This window comes from Indicator indicator, chromosome 31, assembly GCF_027791375.1.
Source record: "Indicator indicator isolate 239-I01 chromosome 31, UM_Iind_1.1, whole genome shotgun sequence".
Classification (NCBI taxonomy): Eukaryota; Metazoa; Chordata; class Aves; order Piciformes; family Indicatoridae; genus Indicator; species Indicator indicator.
The window spans coordinates 9,025,855-9,051,807 of record NC_072040.1 but is presented as its reverse complement, the minus strand read 5'-3'; positions in this window follow the sequence as shown (position 1 = coordinate 9,051,807).

The following is a 25,953-nucleotide window of genomic DNA, read 5'->3' as shown; positions in this document are numbered from 1 at the left end:
GACACCACCATGGCCATTAAATCACATCCCAGACTGCCACATCTATACATTTTTTGGAACACTTCTAGGGATGGTGACTCCACCACCTCCCTGAGCAGCCTGTTCCAATGCCTGACCACTCTTTCAAGAAAGAAATTTTTCCTAATGTCCAATCTTCAGGTCGTCTTCAGCAGTTCCTGCTTTGCATCTGGATTTGTTACCTCCCACATGGTAGCTGCTTCTTGGGCAATCCTCAGATGAGCAATACTGAAATCAAGTACCTTAAAAATGATCCTAGAAACATAGGGATTACTTTCACCCCATCACTATATTTGTAGGGTGGTCTGGTTTACAAGATGAGCCTTGAAATAGCTACAGAAGATCAGGAGAAGAGAGAGTCACAGCTAAAGGAAAGTTACTCATGACTTGATTGAAGTCTGAGTCTTGTGGAGTCACATGTAGGTTTGTTTTAAAGGCAGAAGACTGGGAGTGTTGTAGTGGAACTATAGTGGCTGAACTGTGTCCTGACCTTTTGCTTTAATTACACGTTCTATATTTTCAGAGTGAAATGAAACATCCTCAAATGGGTTTATTTGTGGATGAAACCCCATCTATCCTCTTCAACTCACAGAAAGCACACCAGATTCAAAGATGCATTTTGTCTGCTGAGTGACAGCTGGTCTCTCCTGGGATGAGAAAAATCACCATGGACATAAAAAAAAAAAAACAAACCAAAACCAAGAATTCCCAAACTGGCTCTGAAAGAATCAGTGCTAGAAGGAGAGCCTTATAAGCAAGGTATAGTCCTTAGTACAACCAGGCTGTGTGAGTATGTGACAACCTTGACAGGGAAAACCAACATTAAGTCTGCTGGGTAGAATTTCAGCCAGATCAAGTGGAAGGAGGAAGGAAATTGGCAGTTCCTATGTGATTTCTAGCTGGTGCTGCCTTCAGAAATTCCAAGATAAAGAGCTTACACAGGATCACAGGATGTTAGGGGTTGGAAGGGACTTCCAAAGACCATTGAACTTATGGTGCTTAAATAACGTCCCAGTTCCTAGAGGGAACCTTGGGTCAGCTATCAGGTACTATCCCCCCAGGTCAGGAGAGGAAATCTGAATACAATGAAGCCTAGCATATAATAGTTTATATTCATTATGGAAATGTGTATCATATCCCCTTGCAGAAAGCATTCTTTTTCATTTTTTTTTTGTCACTAAGTGGGTTTCAGACATGAAGAAAGCTGTAGCTAGAGGGGGTCTTCTGTAGAACCTATTTCAGAAATCCTGAAACAAAAATAAACTATGGAAAATGATGAGGTTTTGATGCTGGATCTCAGTAAACCTTATGGGGATTTTTTTTTTTTTCTTGGTAACACTAATCAAATGAGAATGTTGTTTTCCCTCCAAAGAATCAATATCTCCTTGTTTATTACTGGATAAGACTCAGCAGTTGGCTACAGTCCTCATTGACCTTTTTTGATACATCATCTTTCCCCCTCAAAAATCTGTGCAGCTGCATCATTTGCTAAAAGAATTGTCAGTCGAATAAGTGAGTTTGAAAAGCTCTTTGTTGCCTCTCAAGTCTTCTTGCTGTGCATGAGCACTGTCATTGCTCTGCTCCAATTCTCCTGTGGCAGGAGAAACCAGCTTTGGGGCAAATCTTTTCACTCCAAACTAGCTGTTCCCTCCTGCTTCTGGAAGATCTGATTTTGTTTGCTGGAAAAGAAAGGTTTAGAGATTACAAATGTTGATTTCTTTTTGGACCATCAATGATAGAAGCCACATTTAATAAAATAAAAGAATCTGGGACTTATTAATCAGCTGTGTGCCTCCCAAAATCCAGCTGTAGGGAGAGTTCAAAAAAGGCCCATGTGAAAAGGCACAAAGAAATCTTTTGACAGAGGCTGGGTCACACAAAATGGTTAGGCTTAAAATAGGAATCAACCTCAATAAGAGTCCCAAGGACAAAATGACATATAGAGCAAATAATAATAATAATAATAATAATAATAATAATAATAATAATAATAACAATAATAATAATAACAATAATAATAATAATAACAATAATAACAACAACAATAATAATTATCATTATTGTTATCATTATCATTATCATTATTAGAAAATAAAATAATATAATATATTATAATATGTATATTACAATAACTATATAATAGCTAATTATAACCTAATGATTATTAATAATTATTATTAATTCTAAACTAATAATTATTATTATTTTATAATTATATATAGTTATATACAATTATACATTATGTATAATATGTAATAATCATTATTATTATTTAATAATAAATTAGCAATAATGCATTAATAATATCAACATTAATAATAATAACATTAATAATAGCAGTTTTTGCTGTTGTTGTTATTGCTATTATTAATACTGTTGTTTTTATTGATATTGTTCATGACTTCTTTTTAGTATTTTGTTGTTATTATTTTTGACTGGAAGCCCATAATTTCTCTAAGGACATTTACTGATTCTGTTAAGAGCAATCTTCCAAATTCTATGTGGCTGCTTGGCAGCCCCCTTCACCTCCCTCTGATCTGTCAGGGAAAACATTGTTGGAACAGGAAACAAATAATTCTCTATCTATTGCAAAATTAAAAAGTATTAGTATTGGAGCTAGTTCCACTTCTTTTCCTCTTTCTGAAAGACCCTGCCTTCCCAGCACAACAGAAAACTGAAACTGAACTGTTTCATGGTTGCAAAATAATTTTACAATCACTTTGCTAGGTCACTAGAAAAGATAGAATCACGTCAGTCTTGCAGAGCAAGAGAAAAAAAAGAAAATGCCAGGTATATACTGGATTAATGAGATGAGCTGGGCCAGTAAAGCTTTTTGGTGGGGGCTCTAAAATGGTTGAGGAAACTCATCCCAAGTTTCAAGCTCTTATCTACTTGCAGAGTATTGCTTTCTAGAGTAAAATTCACCAGGCTGGCCCTGCATCCTAAAGGTAGACTATTTTGCATGGGGAAAGCTTGGCAATGTTCTCTTTTGTTGTTTATAAGAGAGGCATTTCATAGAATCATAGAATCATAGAATTGTTAGGGTTGGAAGGGACCTCAAGGATCATCCAGTTCCAAAACCCCTGCCATGGGAAGGGACACCTCACACTAGATCAGGTTGATCAGAGCCACATCCAGCCTGGCTTTAAAAAGCCTCAGGGATGAGGCTTCCACCACCTCCCTGGGCAACCTGTGCCAGTGTCTGCCTGACACCCTCAAAAGTCCCTCCCCAGCTTTCTTGTAGCACCCTACAGAAACTGGAAGGCCACAATAAGGTCTCCTTGAAGCCTTCTCTTCTCCAGACTGAACAGCCCCAACTCTTTCAGTCTGTCTTCATAGGAGAGCAGCTCCAGCCCTCTGCTCATCCTCGTGGACCTTCTCTGGACACGCTGCAGCACCTCCAGATCCATCCTGTAACAGAGGCACCAGAACTGGATGCAGTATTCCTGGTGGGGTCTGACCAGAGCAGAGGGAGAGAATCACCTCCCTCGCCCTGTTGGCTATGCTTCTCTTGATTTCCTCATGGTGTTCACCTATTTCAGTCCTTACCTCCTCATCTGCATGCTCACTCACTCACTCTCACCTTTTGTGTTTTTTTTTTAATCCTTGTTGATACCCCAGAAATGATTTTGCTTTTAGCAGAACAGAAAACATACTGTTTTCCCAGAGCACAGCTTGGTTATATTAGATACAAACAAAAAGGAAAATGAGGAATAAAGGGTGTAAAGTGCATTATTATTCAGACTGATCTAAGAGGCTGATTCTGTAGTGACTCTGCATGTGGAATATTCATTATGAGCAAAGCAAGACAGAATGCCCATACAAATGTCCACCCTGGTGGAATAAATATAGCTGGCATATAAACCTGAATGGGCTGTTGATCTGGCTGTCATTTTGAGATGACCTTGATCTTAAATCTGCTCCCTTCAGTGGCCACTGCTGTGCCTGACATTTTCCACAATGACACTAGGTAAAGATCTATTGTTTCTCCAGAGCAAGTAGGCTTCATCAACAACAAGGAATAGCTCCATTGGAGGTGACTTTCAACTGCAGGGTACACAAAAGTTTAACAGTCTGGGGTGTGATTCAGCTTGCTTTGCACACCAAGTCCCTGACAAACTGCCAGGGAGAGAAGGAGGATATTTTCCCAATACTTTCTTCTCTTTCTCTTTCCAGTCTCTGAGGTGTTTTTCATGATGGCCTAACTGTCCTGCTGTGGGATTCTGCCTCAGTCTGAAGACTAACGTGCTTCTACAGCACCTCCCAGAAGGACCACTGGAAAAACTTGAGTGGCCAGAGGAGAATCCTGAAAGAAAACATTCTGGGAAATACCTTGCAAAGAGACAGTGTTTTGGACCACCTCTTGGTGAAAGCAATACTCAGAGGTCTTTAATAACAATGCAGTTTTATTGGAATAAAACCAAGGATTAAAAAAAAAAAAAAAAAAAAAAAGGTTCTTAAATCCATCAGCAAGGAGGGCAATAAACCACAAGTGCTTGGACAGCACTTATATATGGATAGATTCTCCATCTCTCAGTGTCTTCAAAATAAAACACAATTTGAAGAACTGTGCTTTGAACAAAAATAAGTTAATGATTCACCAGAGAGGGCCTGGCTGACATCCCAGCCTGTGTGGATGTTCTCAGATAATAAAGTCTTTTACTACAACCAGGTGTGTGCAATCCAGAAACCCCAAACTCCAAACCCTTGGGACAAGCATAGATACAGGCTGGACAGAAAATGGATTGAGAGCAGTCTTCAGGAGAAGGACTTGGAGGTGTTGGTTGATGAAAAACTCAACATGAGCTGGCAGTAGTGCTGGGCTGCATCAAAAGCAGTGTGAGAGAAGGACAGGGAGGGGATTCTGCCCTTCTGTGTTGCTCTTGTGAGACCCCACCTGGAGTAGTGCATACATTGCTGGGTCCACCAACTCAAGAAGGACATAGAACTGCTGGAGCAGGCCCAGGGGTGGCCACAAAGATGATCAGAGGGATGGAGAACCTCTGCTATGGGGACAGACTGAGAGAGTTGGGGCCATTCAGCCTGGAGAAGAGAGGGCTCTGGAGATACCTCAGAGCAGCCTTCCAGTCCCTGAAGGGAGCCACAAGAAAGCTGGGGAGGGACTTTTTACAAGGACTTGTAGTGATAGGACAAGGGGCAATGACTTCAAGGTGGAAGAGGGGAGATTTAGACTGGAAATTCTTTACAGTGAGAGTGGTGATACACTGGAACAGGTTTCCCAGGGAGGTTGTGGATGTTCCTCCCTGGTAGTGTTCAAGGCCAGACTGGACAGGACCTTCAGCAGCCTGGTCTAGTGGAAGGTGTCCTTCCCATGGCAGGGGAATTGGAAATAGATGATCTTTAAGGTCCCTTCCAACCTAAACCATGCTATGAATCCATGATAAGTGTACCCCATTCTTGCCCAATTAACTGGAATAATTCTCTGGGGGTGGTAGGTGCTGCCTCAATAAGCCATTTGAGCTGTACAATGAGCAGTCATAAAGAGTGTAATTGATCACTCTCTCTGTCACATAAGATGACAGAAAAAGTGTGAACAGTCAGAACTAAGCCCAGAATATTTAGCTGGAAAACTGGGAGGAGATTACCAAAAAAACCACAAACTAAACCAAACCAAACCAAAACCAAAACCAACAACAACAAACAACCCAGACAAAAAAAAAAAAACAAACAAACCACCAACAAACAAACTCAAAAAAACCCAAAGTATATTTAACAATCAGGTTCCTCATTAACCACTGCAATGTCTCAGTCAATGTGGCCTTTCTTAACTTTGGTCTGTGTTGCCCCAGGGAGTTTCTTTTATTCCTTTCTTCAATACAGTTGCTCTCTCCTGTGCTCACTCTCCACAGAGACTGTAAGGAGCCAGGTTTTCCTTTGCCCAGGTTGGAATGTTAATTTTTTTTTTTTTAATCTGCCCTCCAGAAGAGCTTTCTTTTTTTTCCTTTTTTTTTTTTTTTGTCCCCTTAGAAATCTTGGCCATGACTGACACCAATTATCACAGCTTTTCTCTCTCCTATCAAGCTCTGCCAAGGGATTTGAGGTATCATATGCAAATAGAAATATAACACTGCCCTTTGTGGAAGCTTAATTTCTTTTCCCTCCTCTCCAGTTTTCCCTGATTTCCATTCCCCTTACAATTCCTAATTAATGTATTCTTTCTACCTCAGGTTAACTCCTCCTGTTTATACCACGTGATAAAATGTGATAGGAATTTGCATGATTTATGTGTGCTAAGAATCAGTTCTTGTACAGAGAGCTTATCAATCCCACTATGAACAGTTGTCTTACAGTGCTATGTATGAACTAGGTGGAAAAAAAAGAAACAGAATGAAAAACATCTAAAGATGAATCTTCAGGTGTCCAAAGCATCCTCCCACTTGGGACACATACTAGCAATTTCACATTGGACTCTGTAATTTATTTTATGGAAAGCCAAATTAAATGATCAAATAATCTTAAAGTGTTCAAGCAACAGTTGGGATAGGTTTGTGTGGCAGGAACATGCAGTTATGTGGTGGGACAACACAGCTACACTTCATGTTCTGCCCAGAGAAGGATGGAAAGGCTGTGTGCACATGCTTACAGCCAACAACTGTGCTTCAACTCTTCGATAAATGACTTAATTCTTCTGCCTCCTCTTTTTTCCCATGTTGTATAATCAACTTTCTTTTTCCCCCTGTAACATATCAAGGACCCCCCCTCAGTCTAAAATTTATCACTGGTTTTAGAAGTTCCCCTAAGTTGTTTGATAAGGTAAATCATAGATTCATAGACTCATTAAGGTTGGAAAATACTTCTAAGATCATCAAGTACAACCATCTACCCAACACCACCATGCCTACAAAACTGTGTAGCAATTACACATTTTTTGAATGCTTCCAGGATGATGACTCCATCACCTCCCCACCCAGCTTTATCCAATGCCTCACCACTCATTCAGGAAAGAAATTTTTCCTAACATCCAAACTAAACCTCTCTGGGGGCAACTTGAGGCCATCTCCTTTTGTCCTGTTGCTAGTTACTTGTGAGAAGAGACCAACCCCCTCCTCAGTACAACCTCCTTTCAGGTGTCTAGGTATAAAGCCTGGTACACCTTATAGTGCTGTGCAGGTTTTTTGTTGATGTGACTTTTTTTTCTTGGGTTGTTTGGTGGTGGTGTTTTTTTGTTTTTGTTTTTGGTTTTTTTTTTTTTGTCTTTTTTTTAATTGGTTTGGTTTTGGGTTTGGTTTTGCTTTTGGTTTTGGTTTTTGAATGTAAAAGGGTTGTGGCCTCTACTCCATTGATTTTGGACCATGTGCAGTCTAATCTCTTTGCAAATATTCCTCCTTGACTGACAGCACTGTGTCTCAGGAGACATTGGGAGCTGTAGTCTCTTACTTAGGAGTTTTCCTCCCCTGTCATCTCAAATGTCATTTCTGAGACATTTATCACAAGAAACTGTCACTGGACAAATAAAAGGGTTGCATGATAGCAGCTCAGATATACACAACCTCTCTGCTTCCATGACAGGTCCTGCTGTTGGCTACTTGAGATAACAGAAGAGTTCAGATCTGTCAGGAGATGCGGAGGGAAGGACACAGGGCAGCATCCGAAATGGCACTGCACATGCTCAGTGGGGGCAGGGGAGCTGTCAGCATGGAGTTAAGTGCAGGTTGCAGCAGAGATAGTGCTCCTTGGGAAATGATAACATTTGTTGAAAGGGCAAGAGAGGGATCTGCTTACAGAACCAGCACACAGTTAGATGTACACCAGCAGAGTCCATGCATTATAACCGTTGTGTACTTGTTTTCAAGTGGAGCTGTCTGCTTCTTTACAGGCTTTGTAAAGCTTTTTACAGTATTTCTTCCAGTTGGGCCTTTTCCTCTTGTCTATTTTTTTTTTTAATAGTGAAATATCCTCTACTTCAGTATTGCTCTTGGTTTTCTCCAGCAGAGCTTTCCTAAAAAGAATGACTAGCAAAGAGCAAAAGGAGGAGGAGGTGGGCTCCCCTTTCAGAACAAATAAGGCAATAAGTCATTTTGGGGTGGGGGTTTCAAAGACATTTTGAGGTGTAAATAATTCCCCCCATGCCTCTTTCTCACAGCAATGAAATAAAGTTAAGTCCCCACACCTGAAGGATCAGTCTTGATTTTCACTGAAACCCGAGCTGTGAGTCGCACAAGCAGTGTTAATTTTTACAGCATTTAGCAAGTTTTCTCAGCACACCACAGTGAAATGACAGGGAGCCATTGTTCTATCCTAAAACCAGCACATGGGCTGGGTTTTCCCATGATGGGACAAACAGCAAAAACTGGCAAAGCAGAGATGATGGCATGAGGAAGTACCACAACCCGGGAAGACAGCACATTTCACTTGAGCCTGTGGTTCTCCTCATCACAAAGTCCCAAGGTGCTACTTTTGTTTGCTACAAGCTGCCTCATCAGTTATGTCAAAAAATGGTATTTTTCCTTCCTTGCACACAAACACAGGTGTTATGTACACGTAGGGTGCAATTACAGAAGGAAAGAAAGAGGATCTGAAGCACTGGGAAGGTGGGAAAGCTGAACTGGATCAAGTTGGGAATTAGGAGTCATTAATTCAGCCTTTTTGCTTAATGTTGGTTATGATGTTGTCTAGGAATAAATTCATAAGCAAACACAAATGATACAAGGAAAACTTCCTAAACCAAAGCCCATAAAATCAGAGTGCTCTTTCCTCCCCCTTAATGTCTAGAGGATGCTTGTCTGCAGCTACATCAGAAATGATTCTATTTTCTGTGGTATCACCCTGCAAAGAGTCTGCCAGTTGGGTTAAAAAACTTCAGATTCAGCAACATCATTTAAGGGCTCAAGTTTCAAAGAGAGTTAATGGAATATTTCCCGCAGATTATTTAATACATATTAGGAAATTTCACCTTTAATTAATAGTTTATAAGATGCTTTGAGCTCCTGGGATGAGAAGATGTTATAGAATGCTTTGTACTAATAATTTATGCAATAAACCAAACTAGAACAGGGAAAAAAAAAACAGAATTATAAGATATTTTATACCATTCTGCTCTGTCAATGTGCCTTTATTTCTTAGCTCTTTTGGATTTTTTTTCCCTCCTCTCCTGTGTACTTTCTATTAAATGAAGAATTTAAACTGTGAGAATAATAGAGCCCTTGTAAGCTCTGTCTGCTCTCACTATTCATTATTTATCCACTGACCAGGTACAGTGGAAGCAGGCACAAAGCTAAAAGCTTTTGGACTAACTTTGATGCAGACAGTTCATTGTCTGAGAAAAAAAAAGCATTTAAGCCTCCATGTTCTCAGTTCCATGATTCTCAACACTACCTCTTCCCCCCTCCTCCTTTCTCTTCTATTAACTGCTTTACTGCAATGTCCTTTTGACTGCAGCAACTGGCACTGTCTGCAAAATCCAGTACAATGATCCTATTCATCCTGGCTGTGCCATTTATAGATTCCATAGCATGCTCCATCCCCATGGTAAAGATCATTCCGCCTTGGCACTTCCCTCCTTTTGAGGCAGTGATTGTTGAAGCAAAGGCCAATATTTGGAATCTGAGCAGTACATCCAAGCTCTAAAAAGCTGGAATCAAGAAAGCAGGATTGGAAATCCCCTTGTGTGCATACACAGAGGTCATGAAGAGGCACACAGAGTCTCACTGTGCTGAGTCAGCAGAGTGTGAGATCATAGAATCCTAGAATGGTCCAGGAGGGAAGGAAAGGGAAAGGGAAAGGGAAAGGGAAAGGGAAAGGGAAAGGGAAAGGGAAAGGGAAAGGGAAAGGGAAAGGGAAAGGAAAGGGAAAGGGAAAGGGAGGGGAGGGGAGGGAAGGGAAGGGAAGGGAAGGGAAGGGAAGGGAAGGGAAGGGAAGGGAAGGGAAGGGAAGGGAAGGGAAGGGAAGGAAAGGGAAGGAAAGGGAAGGGAAGGGAAGGGAAGGGAAGGGAAGGGAAGGGAAGGGAAGGGAAAGGGAAGGGGAAGGGGAAGGGAAGGGAAGGGAAGGGAAGGGAAGGGAAGGGAAGGGAAGGGAAGGGAAGGGAAGGGAAGGGAAGGGAAGGGAAGGGAAGGGAAGGGAAGGGAAGGGAAGGGAAGGGAAGGGAAGGGAAGGGAAGGGAAGGGAAGGGAAGGGAAGGGAAGGGAAGGGAAGGGAAAGGGAAGGGGAAGGGGAAGGGGAAGGGAAGGGGAAGGGGAAGGGGAAGGGGAAAGGGAAGGGGAAGGGGAAGGGGAAGGGGAAGGGGAAGGGGAAGGGGAAGGGGAAGAGGAAGGGGAAGGGGAAGGGGAAGGGGAAGAGGAAGGGGAAGGGGAAGGGGAAGGGGAAGAGGAAGGGGAAGGGGAAGGGGAAGGGGAAGGGGAAGAGGAAGGGGAAGGGGAAGGCTTGCCTGGAATCCTGTCTTTCTTGGACAAGACATTCTTAGAGATAATCTTGTAGGTGCAAAGGAATTTTAAAATAGTTTACATGAATCTTCCTTCTACTTAGAACTGGAGAGGCGGATAGCTAGCGGATGAAACAGTTGTATCATCTGTTAGTTTTTTACTTATGGAAGTGTGTTAGCCTCTTACAGACTCTACTCAGGCAGAACAAGGTCACTTTTTTTACCCCTTACGACAAAGGACTTCAGCACAGAACATCCAGACCTGATAAGATGAAGGCTTCCCAGAGAAAGTATTAAGCTAAACTTTTACAGTTCATTAAAATCAGGTTGATTGGGATTTTTAATAAAATATAGTATCTGTATGTTTTTAAAACAATTTGTCCACCAAAAGTCATCCAACTGTGATAGTACATTAAATTGCCAGGCATTGGTATTCAACACCTGAAATAACTTCTCAGATCAGATGAATCCCAGCATTGGAAATTTTCATTAGAACACCTAATAAAGTATTGTGGATTTTTTTCTTCCAGACCAGGTTCTCCCCAATGGCAAGTACTGCAATAACTTACTTTCTTAATGAAGATATCAGGCTAGAATACAGTAGTAATTAGAGGAAGTCATTTTTCACTCAAGATTTTATGTTTGTACAGTGTCTTTTGCTCTCTAGAGACATAAAAATCATAACAATAGATAATAGTAGATAGATAACTGACTTAAAAAATTGAGGTAGCATTTTATGAAACAAAAAGTCCCTTAGTTTAAGCTGAAGATAAACCTGCTTGATAGAGGTAGGTTTTAGATTTTAATAGCTGGTTCTCGTTAGAGAGCTGTTTATTTTCATAAATTAGCAAAACCATTAAACAGCTGCTAGGGCCACATAGAAACCTGACACTACCATAGAATAGAATCATAGAATTGTTAGGGTTGGAAGGCACCTCAAGGCTCATCCAGTTCCAACCCCCCTGCCATGGGCAGGGACACCTCACACTATATCAGGTTACCCAGAGCCACATCCAGCCTGGCCTTAAAAACCTCCAGGGATGAGGCTTCCACCACCTCCCTGGGCAACCTCTGCCAGTGTCTCACCACCCTCATGGGGAAGAATTTCTTCTAAACATCCAATCTGAATCTACCCATTTCTGGTTTTGTTCCATTTTCCCCAGTCCTATCATTGCCTGACTCACTAAAAAGTTGTTCCCAAGCTGTCTTGTATGCCTCCCTCAGACACAGGAATCATAGAATGCACTGGGTTGGAAAGGACCTCTAAAGGTCACCTTGTCCAACCTCCCTGCAGTGAGCAGGAGCATCCCCAGCTGGATCAGCTTGCTCAGGGCATTTTGAGCCAACTTCCAAAGCCTCTCTAAGCAGGCATTTGAGGAGAGCTGATGAAACTTTCCTGGCTACTTCCTCAGCTGGTGTGAAGCAGCCTGTACACGAGGTGTGTTAGGAAGTGATGTTCTTCAACTCCTGCAACAAAAGCAAATTCCCTCAGTGCCTTTCAGTGCAGCATCACTGCACTGGCAGTTTGCCATCTGGAAACCTGACGTTTGCCTCCCCTGGGTCTGCTGAGCAGAGCTGCTGCAGGACAGCATTCGTACCTAAAGAAAATGGAAAAGGGAGTAGTAAGCTTGCTGAGCACAAATGAGAGACCTGCTGATGTTTTCCTTTGAAATAGCAGGAGCTGTTGATCTTTCAGGCTGATTTGATACAGCAGCCTTTAGTGTAAAGGTAGTTTTCCATGAAAAGAAAAATGAAGATACCTATTGCAGCTGTCTCCTCTTCCATCACTCAAGCAAGACTAGTTTAGAATTTTTTAATAACTTCTAACCCAAACCATTCAACTTTTTTGGTTGTTTTTTCAAAATAAGAGTTAACAATAAGGAGTTTAACACTGACAATCTGCATCTCAAAAGGAGTGATTTCAGGCAGAATTATCTTCGTGATAAAATGGAACTGTAACAGGATAGCTGCAGAGCCAAACACTGTGGCTTGGGCCAAACTTTGTTTGGGTGAAAAGTTACTCCTTTTTGCAGAGCACTGAGAGGTCTATTACCTCTTCAGGTTTCAAAATAGAATAAGAAGACATGGGTTGACATAATGAGTTAAGTGCTGGAAATAAAGCTGTCATGATAAAAAAGCTTATGATGCAAACACTGTTTAACTCCATCTCAACAGTGACAAATTTAGCTCTGGATTAATCAGGCTATTTTCTCATGCTTTCAAATGTACAACCTGTTCATCATTGCACAGAGGTTTTATATTTGCCAGTCATCTAAATGAGATGCAAGTAGTGCATAAGATATGTTCTAGTTACTACTGTAGGAGAGTAAATTTGATCCTTAATGCATTTGCATATTTCGAATTCTGTGTGGAATTGAACTGGTTAAGCTTCAGTGCACAGATTACATTTTTGAAGGAGGAAAGTTCTGATAATATCACTCTTGAGTTAAAAGGGCAAGATTTGAAGGAAGATGTGTCTCTAGGTGATCAACTGCACTATCACAGTCTCACAGTCTCACAGTATATCAGAGGTTGGAAGGGACCTCAGGAGATCATCAGGTCCAACCCCTCTGCCAGAGCAGCATCACTTAGGGTAGTCCACACAGGAATGCATCCAGCTGGGTTTAGAAAGTCTCCAGAGAAGGAGACTCCACAACCCCCCTGGGCAGCCTGTTCCAGTGCTCTGTCACCCTCACTGTACAGAAGTTTCTCCTCATGTTGAGGTGAAATCTTCTATGTTCTAGTTTGAACCCATTGTTCCTTGGCTTATCACTGTGAACCACCAAAACAAGCCTGGCCCCCTCCACTTGACACCCACCCCTCAGCTATTGATAGACATTGATCAGATCCCCTCTCAGTCTTCTCTTCTCCACACTGAACAGCCCCAGGGCTCTCAGTCTCTCTCCACAGGGGAGATGCTCAAGTCCCCTAAGCATCCTCCTGGCTCTCTGTTGGATTCTCTCCAGCAGGTCTCTGTCTCTCTTGAACTGGGGAGCCCAAAACTGGACACAGTATTCCAAATCTCAGCAGGGCAGAGTAGAGAGGTAGAAGAACTTCCCTAGCCCTGCTGAATACACCTTTCTTGATACATCCCAGGATCCCATTGGTTCTCTTGGCCGCAAGAGCACATTGTTGTTCCAATATTAAATATTAAAATGTTTTATTTATTAATTTGTGGTTGTTGTTGTTGGGTTTTTTGGGGCCTTTTTTTTTTTTTGCCATCAAGTGGTTAATTACTTATTTGTAACATACAGCTGTCCAGCTGGTTAGCACACCCCTCTGCTGAATTCTAGAAGAAAAGCTTACGTTATTTAATCAAGGAGGGAATAAAATATATGCTGAACTGTTGTCTTAATTTACTGGCTTGTTATTTTACTGCAAGGAGGCTCTGCTGCTCTGGGCTGTGGCTTAAGATGTAAAGATGCTCTTTCCTTTAATGAAAAAGGAGCATTTATCTACCCTCTGTAAGTTGTTAGAGCATGCTCATTGTCATGGTATCAGAAAGCCTTCAGTACTGCTTTGATGAAGGTGAGTAGCTTCTATCACACATTTGTTCCCTTCATCCACTGGAGGAGAAATTTGGGCAGCTGAGTGTTTTGGCTTGGATTTTACAAATGCACACATGGATGCAGGCAATGCTTCAATACTGTTTTTGAAAACTATTTTGCATCTTGCTTTTTGGTACAGCTTTAATGTCAGTTGAAGGCAGAATGCCATAGATATGACCTTCCTCTTAGAGGGAAGTAAGATGACACAGTGACAGTCAGTAGACTGGGAAAAGTGACTAAAATGATTTAAAAGAGGAGGAACAGATGACCTACTAATGAAATATGGGTGATAGCCCTGCACTGGTACTTGAACCTCTTTGCACAGGGATAAAAACCTCTCTTTTATTAGGACTCAAGTTGAGATGAAAATGCTCTTTGTCATTTGGAAAACTTTTCCTTTTTCTCAAAATTTTTCAGCTAACCACAGGCAAAACAAAGCTATCACATCCAAGGGTTTAATATTTAAATTGCTTTTTCTGGGTTGTTTTAGATTAAAAGGTCAATGAACTTTAATTGACCAAGAGTTCAGCAGTCCTGAATTGCTGCCACTTTACAGCTTCCTTTTCTGTATCCTTACTGATTATTATGTCATTATAAGATCTCCTCTTCTCATCTAACTTGTTTTTCACTCGAGTTGGAAAGGGCCCCAGTTCACAGGTGAATGCTTCCCCAGCTGCTCTGAGTATCCTATTCCCTGCAGTAATCTTTTAATGGATATTAAAGTCCACAACAGGATTCAGTGCTTCCCAAGAATATTATGTTCCTCAATGCTTGGAAAACCTCAGAAAAATGAATTTCCTCATTAGAATGTAGGTTAAAATATCAAACACAACTTTCCAAAACACTGCCAGCAAAAAAATAGGGATCTCCTACACTCTAGGGTTGCAATCCTGGATCCAAAATGCTGGCAAAGTTAGTCCTCAGTATTTTTTCAGGGTTTCTAGAGAGGTCTGCCAAATCCAACACAACTAATGCTTCATGTGAGATTTGGCTGCAAGCTCCCCTGCTAACATAGCACCTGGGACCTCTAAGAGATGTTCTCAGCCAAATGCTGTTACTCAATATTTGAAGCCTTGCCTTCACGTCCTGCTTGAGCAAGCTGTTCAGTATCCCTGGGCTTTGCCTGTCCTCTTCAACTTCTGCCAAGGAAAGGTCCAGGGAGGGAAATTCCCCTATGCTCGTTTCTCTGCTTCTCTCTTCCCAGTGATCTTGGCAACATTTCACATAACCAAAAGCAATGACTTATCAGTCCCATCTTCCCACAAGACAGCATCCCAAAAAGATAAATAGGAATTAAGGGCTGGGAATAAACAGAGCCTGGATATTGTCCCTTCAGTCTGTAAAACATCAGCTACTTGAACAAGTGAGCACTGAGGGAGATAAAGTCCCCTATGGCTGGTGATGGCTTTTTTTTTTTTTTTTTGGCTTTGGCTTTGGCTCCATCACTGCAGTGTGAGAGATCTCTGGAGGGTAGCAGTTGTCTTTCTGCCAATTCTCATTCCTTTTGCTGTTAAGAATGAGAACTGGGATAGCTTCCCTCAACTTCCCTGCAGTTAGGAGCACCTTTCACACACACAGCATGAAGAGGAGGCTCAGGAGAGATCTTATTGCTGTCTACAACTACCTGAAGGGAGGTTGTAGCCAGGTGGGGGTTGGTCTCTTCTCCCAGGCAACCAGTGGCAGAACAAGAGAACACAGTCTCAAGCTGCACCAGGGGAAGTTTAGGCTCAAGGTGAGGAGAAAGTTCTTCACAGAAAGAGTAATTGGGCATTGGAATGTACTGCCCAGGGAGGTGGTGGAGTCCCCATCCACGGATGTGTTCAAAAAAAGCTTGGATGTGGCACTTGGAGCCATGGTTTAGTTGTCAGGAGCTGTCAGGTATTAGGTAATAGGTTGGACTTGATGATCTCTGAGGTCTTTTCCAACCTGCTTGGTTCTGTGATTCCATGATTCTGTGAAAGTCTGGGGCTCCACAGTTCCTCTGCTGAACATCAGAAGTGCTCACAAGCACCTGTGTGCAGACACACACACACAATCCAAGAGCTCATTGACAAGAGCAAAGTGTATCCTTATGCAGCTTTTGCTTTCACTTTAATTCTGCCCTTGTCTTTAGGCTAAACTCTGACCTCAGTGGAATCTGCTGACTGCCTAATCTACTCTTCCGTTATGGTTTGCAAACTGAGCTTGCATTTCTTAACTTTGTGTGTTATCAGTTTCTTCAGCAGGGTGGTAACTACTTCTTTTCTAGCCCTCTTTTAGAGGAGAAACACAGGACTAATAACTTTTCACTTTGTCCTGGGGTCTAACTGTAGATTTTGTGCATGTACAACAGCACAACCCTCCCTTCCCACCAGCAGCCCCTGCTCTCCATCCCTGTCTTACACACAGAATATGTTCAGCTGTTCATGCTAACACTTACAAAGTGATTTTAGCTGTTGTCAATTTGGGTACATTATTAACATCAAAGCCAGCAGCAGGCTGGCTGACATTAGATTTCAGGATTCCCCACTAGCAAAGAAGGACAAACCAAGGGAGAGAAGAGAAGGTGGAAGGAAAGGGGTGGAGTAGGATTAGTTGGGAGGAATTCTGAGTGTATAAAAAGAAAATTAATTAGTCAGAAAATGGCTTCTAATCTTGTCTTGGTTTAGACATGTTTTCTGTTTTCTGTCATGTTTCCAATACAAGAATTATTATTGCAGTGAGGAGCGTGGAAACACCCAAAGTCTAGTCTGTGCAGAGGTGCAGAAGGGTTAAGAAAATTAATTCCTTTTCAACCTCTTCCTTAAACTTGTCCCTTAACTGTGGCAGTGAGCTAATACAGTCACCTCTTGCTCAGCAACAGCTTGCTGTTATTATGGGTTATTCAGCAAGGAGTTTCTGACTGGTTTCATAACCCAAGAATGTATTGAATTCTAAGAGATGAAGGATGAAGATAAATTGGGATATGTCTAAATGAGATTAAAAATTATTACTGGCACAAAATGTAGAGTGTGGCTGGCTGTACCACCAAATTTGCAGTTAACACTCTTAGGAATTAAAGGTATGTAACTGATAAAGATGGATGTCTCACTTTCTTGGTTCCAACCTGTGCCATTTAAAAATAAATATTATAATAATTGATCCCTGTGAAGGATGTGTGTGTGCTAAATGACACTTGATGTATGACACCAGCTTCCTGCTCCTGGCACTGATGGATGAGCTTAGTCTTCCTGTAATGAAAAGATGGTCAAACTTTCAATTACACATATTGCACCTCCACAGACAGGGCACAATGAAAATAAATTTGATGCTATTTAGCTATCACAGACCTAACAGTAACAAAGATAAAAAAGAAAAAAGGGGGATTTAATAGAAAGTCTTTGAGAGTGAAACGAGCACTGTTTTGTACTGTTGGGGTCAGCAGTTCAAGAAGGACAGGGAACTGCTTGAGAGGATACAGCAAAGGGCTACAAAGATGATTAGGGGACTGGAACATCTCTCTTGGGGACTTGGGGCTTTTTAGGCCAGAGATGAGAAGGCTTAGGGGAGGGTCTTATCAATGCTTATAAACACTTCTAGGGTGGGTGTCAGGAGGATGGAACCAGTCTATTTTCAGTGGTGCCCAAGACAAGAGGTAACAGGCACAACTTGAATATAGAAAGTTCCATCTAAACATGTGGAGGAACTTCTTTACTTTGAGGGTGGTAGAGCACTGGACCAGGCTTCCCAGAGAGGTGGAGAAGTCTTCATCTCTGGAGTCATTCCAAACCTGCCTGGAGGCCATCCTGTGCAACCTGCTTTAGGTGAACCTGCTTTGGCAGGGGGCTTGGACTGGATGATCTCCAGAGGTCCCTTCCAACCCCTACCATTCTGTGATTCTGCAGCTACTGAGTCTGTTACTCTGTGGCATTAAATGTGAAATGCTCACCTCTTATTTCAGAGCATTTGTTACTTTACCTCCTCTGGGATCAGTGGTACCATAAGTGGGATCCATGCAGAGTCATGAAGCACTCTGGGGAGATCCAATGGAAGAAAAACAATCCTACTGCATGGAATAAAACTTCCTTGTTCACTCTCACACACCTTGAAAAGAAGGATCTAATATCTACAGCACATAATTATGTGGTACAGGGAAACACTGCTAGTCAGGGATTCAACTATTTTTATCACCACAGGTTACTAATTAGTCCTGTATTTTCAGGGTCTGCTTAGAAGATGATGTCATGTTTGTAGCAGTGGAATTTTCCCACTGTAATAAGAGGAATTTATTTGGGATCTTGCTCCAGACTCAGCCCTCTCTTATGCTTCAGCAAGTGCTGCAATGCAAGAAATTCAAAGAGCACAGCTGAGACATGGAATTAGAGATTTTTCCTGAAGTTGTGACTTCAGAAATCAGCTTCTGTAGGATATTTCATAGGTCTCCCAGATACTTTCCTTTTATATCTGATGTAACTCTGGATTCATCATTATCTTTATAAATGTTTAATTCTGGGGGGGGATTTTTACAGGAGTGGTCCAAATTAGTTTGTGATGTTTATTTTATCAATTTTATACAGACATGAAGATAGACTTTCAAGGAGGCATAAGATGCTGGAACAAGCTATACAAATTCTATTGCAGTCTGTTGGAACTATAGAATCACAGAATTATTTCATTTGGGAAAGACCTTTAAGATCATCCAGTCCAACCATTTTCTAACCCTGTCAAGGCTGGGGCTGAACCATGTCCCTCAGCACCACGTCTCTGCTTCTTTTCAACAACTCCAGGTGTGGGGATTCAATCACCTCCCTGTTTGAGAACTCTTTCAGTGAAGAACTTTCTTCTAATATTCAACCTAAACCTCTCCCGGTGCAACCTGAGGTCGTTTCCTCTCATCCTATCACTTGCTACTTAGAAGAAGAGACCAGCACCCACCTCACTCCAACCTCCTTTCAGGGAGCCATATAGAGTGAGAAGGTCTCCACCCAGCTTTTTTTTTTTTTTCCCTCCAGACCAAACAACCCCTATCCCCTCAGCCACAAATGATGTTGATCAAGTCTTGAGGGAGATGTGACTGAAAATACAGGCAAATAGGTATCCTAGACTCCATTGCTTCCATTGCCTAGACTCCATGGCTAGTGCCATCTGAAATGAGAGCAGAGGAGGTTTAATGGAAGAGTAGGGACAAGCTTCTATGGCACTCAGTGCCTCAGATGAGCTCCCACTACATTCACTCTCAGAGTCTCAAATTTAAATAAATCCTCCCCTGCCCTTAGCTTTTAGACAAGTGAACTCCAGCTGAATAACCAATTTTATTTTTTCCAGCTTAATTTGAAGTTTTCCTTGCTCTGAAATGTGCAACACTGGGAATCACGAGCAGATGAGATTTAGTAACAGTCCCTTGGTTTGGAATTAATTATTGATTCTCTATATTAATTCCAAATTATAATTATATAATCTATATAACCATAGATTATATAATTAATCTATAATTGTAATGAATTATAGATTATTGATTCTCTATATTAATTCCAAATTATAATTATATCATCTATACAAATATAGATGATATAATTAATCTATAATTATAATTATAGATTATTGATTCTGTATGTTAATTTCAAATTATAATTATATCATCTATACAACTATAGATTATATTATTAATCTATAATCATAATGAATTATAGATTATTGATTATATATATTAATTCCAAATTATACTTATATATATACTTATATAATCTATATAACTATAGATTATATAATTATTCATAATTAATTATAATTCATTATAATTATAGATTATTGATTCTATATGTTAATTCCAGATTATAATGATATCGTCTATACAACTGTAGATTATATAATTAATTTATAATTATAATGAATTATAGATTATTGATTATATAGATTAGTTCCAAATTATAATCATATAATCTATATAACTATAGATTATATAATTAATCTACAATGATAATGAATTACAGATTATGGATTCTATATGTTAATTCCAAATTATAATTATATTATCTATATAACTATACATTATAGAAGTAATCTATAATTATAGTTCATTCCAAACCAAGGGACTGTTACTAAATCTCATCTTTTCCACAGTCTCTTTAAGTTCCACATGGCAATATTTTCAACCCCTCCTGATGGATAAGTATTTCTGGACACTTAGTTATCTGCCATGTTTCTTTGAAGTCTTCCTTCTGTGCCTTTGTTGAGACAGGACCCCAATAATTAATAAAGAATTTAGAGAGAGCTTGCAATTGATTTTGAAACAAGATTCCATTAATTTCAATTATTTGTGTCCTGTTCCTGACACAGCTATAGATCATTACCAGATGCCCTTCTCCAGATCCAGCTGTGTGCACTACTTTTGGGTGTTAGTACTTCCAGCTGTTTAACACAGCCCTCCAGCTGATGAAGGGAATGTGAAATAAACCTTCTCCTATGTTGTGCTTTAAGGAATATTCTGCCCAGGTGTTTCACAGAGCTGGGCAGGAGTGCTAGCAGAATAGTTCAGTCTGGAGAAGAGAAGGCTCTGAGGTGACCTTCTTGTGGCCTTCCAGTGTCTGAAGAGGGCTACAAGAAAGCTGGGGAGGGACTTTTTAGGGTGTCAGGTAGTGACAGGACTGGGGGGGAGTGGAATAAAGCTGGAAGTGGGGAGATTCAGACTGGATGTGAGGAAGAAGTTCTTCCCCATGAGAGTGGTGAGAGCCTGGAATGGGTTGTCCAGGGAGGTGGTTGAGGCCCCATCCCTGGAGGTGTTTAAGGCCAGGCTGGATGAGGCTCTGGCCAGCCTGCTGTAGTGTGAGGTGTCCCTGCCCATGGCAGGGGGGTTGGAACTGAATGATCCTTGTGATCCCTTCCAACCCTGACTGATTCTATGATTCTATGAATCTATAAATCTATGAATCTATGAATCTATGAATCTATGAATACTGGTAGGGAGAAACTGAGTGTCAATAACCATCTCACATAGCAGTTACTCAGAAATCCATCTCAGTTTTTGGTGTCTCATTGTCATCATCAGAGCTTGTGGAACAGCTGTTTTCATTACGATGCCCAAAATACGTTCCCCTGATCAGTAAGTATTAATATTAAACTCAGTAGCCTAATGAGTAAAAGGAATAAGAAGTGTGAAGAGTGAGTTTGATAAGATTAGTTTCTCCATCCTCCTTTAAACATGCAAAGCAAGGTGGATACATTCTGCTTGAAGGATATAAAACACTGCCCTGGTCTGTATGATGTAGCAATATCTCTGCTCAGACTTTCCTTTCTCTATGCTGAATTTCTAATAAGGGAAATTAATTAGACCCCTCTGGACTTTTCCTGAAGTTTCTGTTTGCACATGTCAAGCCAAGGTCTCTTTTTCAACCTATGAACAATAACAATTTGTTATATTTCATTTAACAACATGAATCAAAGAGTCAGTTCATTTCTAATTGAGGTAAGATACCTCTACTATTTTTTATGACTATTAAATCACACCAGGTTAGCTTCTGCATCCAGTTACACTCACAACAATAAAAAAAATAAAAATTGGCTAGTACTCAGAAATCACATCAGCTTCTCAAAGTGGCATAAAAATTCTTCATACATGGAGAATTGCTTTTCAGATTATACTCTCCAGACCCTATATCTGACTGCCCTTTAGAACATGTGCAGCATTTTAGTCAGACAGATCTTCAGAATAAATAACATTGAAATAAGTTTGGGGATGAGGATGAGCTTGACTTGGAACTGAATAGGTCTTTTCCTCCAGAGGACTGTTCCTTTCTGCTTAATTTAATTCTACATTTCCAATGTGCTGCAACTCTTGTATTTTAAAGATTTGTGTTGGTGTTTAGATCTCTGAAAAGAGAAAAATTCCCATAAGTAAACCCAAAACATTACTTTGAAATATCCACACTTTGGGAACATTGTGTGGTGCAGCAAATGTATTGCTCAGCTGCATAATGGCTGCACAGTGCAGACATTCCTGTTATCTTTAGTAAAGCTACACTTGGAAGAGCTGGTAAACACTCTCAATCTGTTTATTATTGTCAGATTATTTACCACAATGCAAAAAAAAAAAAAATTCAAAACAGAAGCCAGTTACAAATATATTTAGCAAATTTTAAATGAATGTTTTTTAAAGTGACAAATTTTGCTCTAGGAAGGTAGCAAATGGAAAAAATAACACTGCAGCAGATGTTAATATGCACAAAATAAGATCAGATTAGATAGAGTTAGAGCTGATGCCTATGGAAGTGACATTCAGATCAGAATTTAAAAACACAAACAAATATCTGGAATAATCTATTTTTACAAAGACCTTGCAACCTACCTGCTGGAATCGGTTATTTCAGTTTTATGGTACCTGATAGTTCTATTTTTTAAAAAATGAACCTTTCTCATGTAAAGGAAGTCACAGAATCAAAGAATTGTTTGTGGAAAACACTTTTGAGATCTCCATTTTCAACCGCTCGCTAACTCTACTAAGGCTGGTGGTGCTAAACCATGTCCTCAGCATCACATCTCTCCCTCTGTGAAACATCTGCAGGGCTAGGGATTCAGCCACCTCCCTGGGCAGCCTGTGCCAGTGTTTGAAAACTTTTTCAGTGAAGAAGTTTCTTCTAATATCCAACCTAAACCTTCCCTGGTGCGACATGAGGCAATTTCCTCTTATCCTATCACTTGTTACGGAGAAGAAACTCACCTCCACCTGCCTCCTTCAGGGAGTTGTAGAGAGTGAGAAGGTCTCCCCTAAATCTCCTTTTCTGCAGGCTGAACAAGTCCACTCTCTTCAGCAGCCTCTCACAAGACTTGTTCTCCAAATGTTCTTCTATTCAAGAGAAGAGGCTTCTAGAATGTGTTTGAGACACTCATGGAGAATAACATCTAATGGCAATATGCTCAACAGTGATGCAGCTGTCAAAATGAGCTGAATGATGCAGAGAACTATTCATGTTGAGTTAGTATTTATCACTTCAAGAGTATTTTAGCAAAGATAATATCCAAGATACATTTGACCTTTTAGTGCAGTAAATAATTCTTGATAGTGTTGCATCTTGGTGTCGTCCTACAAGCACAGCACAGCAGTAAAGAGGAGCTCTCTGCTGCTCTCACACTGAGAAAGAAGAGGCTGAAGGTTAGAAAACAAATCTGGTGAGAAAGTGTTTACACAAATTGTAAAAGAAAAAAAGAAGATGAAGAAATGTGTCTGTGTGTTTCTATAAGGGCAAGCCCAGATGAAGACAGAATCATAGAATCACAGAAGAAGTCACAGAATGGACTTGTTTGGAAAGGACCTTTAAAGACCATCTAGTCCAGTCCCCCCAGCAGTAACTAGATCTGGCTGCTCAGAACCCCATCAAGCCTGACCTTGAATGTTTTCAGGGATGGGGCCTCCACCACCTCCCTGAGCAACCTCTTCCAGTGTTCCACCACCTTCATAGTAAAGAACTTCTTCCTAATGTCCAAAAACTTCCTCCAAGTGTTTAAAGAACTTCCTAATGTTGATAGAGGACTTACAGGGGCATTAACTGAAGTGGCAATACACAGGAAACAAAGAATTTACTGCCCTGTGATAAAGAAGTAATAAAACCCAAAAGAGAAACCAACAATAATGAGTCCCAGCATAAGTCCTGCTTCTAAATCTGGTAAGAATGGGAAATAACTGCCCAAATTGCCCAGTTTCTGAAGCCATAAAGGCTTCAGACATGTGGATTGACATGTAAAGCAGCAGAGGTGTTCATGAAAAAAAGACAAAGAAAGAAAAAAAAGAGAATGTAGACAGGTGAATTGGTGCCTACCATGCAATGAGCCTTCCTCTGGAGGAGCTGCCTGTCTTGTCCTCTGCAGGGGACATGTGTAACCAGACCCTTCAGTGTTAGTTAGACATTAGACAGTGTGCTGTCAAAGAAGCTGTCAGGAGCTGAGATGTGACTTATAGGAGTATATAACTTACATTTACCTTTGTCAAGCAATGTTCTATTATTAGATACTTCTTGGAGATGAGGAAGTGGGGTTTTTTTCCACAATTTGAGAGGCAAAATCTGGAAATACCAATGTCTGAAAAATACAAATTTAAATGCAAAGCCTTGCAAAAGAATTTTGATCAAGGGTGAGGCTGGGATGTTAAGTACAGGACTTTAGATAGTACAGAATCATAGAATCATAGAAATGTCAGGACTGGAAGAGGACTCAAGGATCAGCCAGTTCCAACCCCCCTGCCATGGGTAGGGACACCTCACACTACAGCAGGTTGCTCACAGCCACATCCAGCCTGGCTGCAAAACCTCCAGGGATGAGGCTTCCACCACCTCCCTGGGCAACCTGTGCCAGTGTCTGACCACTCTCATGGGGAATAACTTCTTCCTAACATCCAATCTGAATCTACCCATTTCTAGTTTTGTTCCATTCCCCCCAGTCCTATCATTACCTGACACCCAAAAAAAATCTCTCACCAGCTTTCCTGTATGCCCCCTTAATAATTAATCCATTAATGATGAGCACTAAAGGTAGTTTCCACACATAGAAGGTACTAGATTGAGCCTGGTGGAATGGAAAAATCAGTGTGGCATCCCATCCCATCCCATCCCATCCCATCCCATCCCATCCCATCCCATCCCATCCCATCCCATCCCATCCCATCCCATCCCATCCCATCTCTTCATTTCCAAGCTTTCCTCATATCACTTATTTGGTTTAGCCTCAGAATTATTTTAATTAATAATAGGACAGGTGGCTACAAATTTAAGAATCAAGGAGTTTTTAACTTAGTAAACGTGAAGCCAATAATATTTTACTGATTGATAATAATTTTCTTTTTTTTATTCAAATATGAAATCTGTCCCATTTGCTATTTTTTGCACTCTTTCCCATAAGTGTGTTCCCTTTCAGAATGTCTTTTTTTTTCTTTAAAACAACAGTCCTGCAAATAATTAAAGCTCTCACTAATGATTGAAGGGGTTGTATTTTTTTTTCTGTTTTTAATAAGTGTTAATTTTTTTTTTTCCCCAAACCTTTTCCTTTCTGGCTCCTCAGATACAAACTTTATTTAGACCAACCTATATAAACAGATGATAAAATACCTCAAATTGATATGGTATTAATAGAATCAAAACTTTTAAACTAATTCCAATTTTAAAAAGTTCAGATTTTCCCCCTGAAATTGTCTGGGAACCCAACAAGAACTCAAAACCTCCCAAAATAAAACAACAGCAACACCTTCAAATAAGTTCTTCTCCAATAAAATTCTATCCTGTCTCAGAATAGAAATATCAAATATCAAAGCAGAAAACCCAATGTCTTTCATACTAATCATTTTCTTCAGGTAAAAAAAAAAAAAATAAGGGTTTGGGCTTTTGGAGCTTTTAGAACTATGTTAAATAGCAAATAATACTTTGGTTTAAAATTATGAATAATAAATTATAGATGCAAAAGCACATTTTACATCCAGGCAAATAAACAGAACAAAGAGTTCCTTGAAAAATTATAAATGAGTTAATAAGTTGCCTAGCTACATAAATAACCAAAAGGGAAGAGTTAAAGATAATAACCTGGAAAGTTCCTCTAGTATGAAATGAATACCAGAAATTAACTCTAAAAATGATTCAGTGCAATATGGAAAGATTCTCTCTTGTTGGCTTCTGGTCTTACATGTAAAGTCTTGCTTGGAGACACACCAAGAAAAAAAATCTTCATTAGACAAAACACCCAGGGAGCAGTTCTTGGTGTTACTCAGATGCATTGAACAAGGTTGTTTTGGGTATTGGCTTAGTCTTTTTTTTTTTTTTCCTTTTGCTTCTTCCTTCCCTGTCCCCCAAAGAAGAAAAGAAAACCCAAGCACCACAACGCTGCATTGGAAGAGGGACAGATCAAACCTTCTTTCTTGTTTGAGGACAAAAGGAGATTTACATTGAACAAGGTTGTTTTGATTGGTTTGTTTGTTTGTTTGTTTTCCTTTCCTTCTTCCTCCCCTATCCCCCCAAAAAGAAAAGAAAACCCAAGCACCACAACGCTGCATTAGAAGAGGGACAGGTCAAGCCTTCT